Here is a 519-nt window from a genome sequence, read left to right as displayed (position 1 = left end):
TTCAAAGCTGAAATGTACAGGCAGAAATGGGGAAACTTGATTCAGGTAATATCTCTGTTCTCAAAATGCCTGTTATGTCGTGGAGGTTTCCAGGGACAATAAAACGTGGTCATAGCGTGTCTCATATGAAGGACTTGGGTATTGCTGTTTTAATTTCAACAATACAACAAAATGAGTTGGTAACAGCTATGGATCACTCACAAAAATAAATACTAAAACATGTATTTCATTAAAATTATATGTTGTTTTTATAATTTAAGGATCTGCTTTAGAAATATGTAGGTCCTGTGCATGATTAATGACCCATCTGACAGTGTGATAACACTGTAACTACGGTAACAGACAACAAGGAAGGCTGGCAAACCCGAAATAAATCCATGTGATTAAGTAAAGCAAAAAGGGTGTAACTGTGGTAAGATACAAAGAATATAAAAGGCTACTTGTTTATGGAAAAATGAAACTTTGAAATCTAATCAAATCAAATACGGTTAGGGTTGTGGAGAAAGTAACATCAGTCAG

The sequence above is a fragment of the Acanthisitta chloris genome, unplaced genomic scaffold (genome assembly GCF_000695815.1).
Source record: "Acanthisitta chloris isolate BGI_N310 unplaced genomic scaffold, ASM69581v1 scaffold12860, whole genome shotgun sequence".
NCBI lineage: Eukaryota > Metazoa > Chordata > Aves > Passeriformes > Acanthisittidae > Acanthisitta > Acanthisitta chloris.
The sequence above is the reverse complement of the archived record's forward strand: the minus strand, read 5'-3'. Positions refer to the sequence as shown.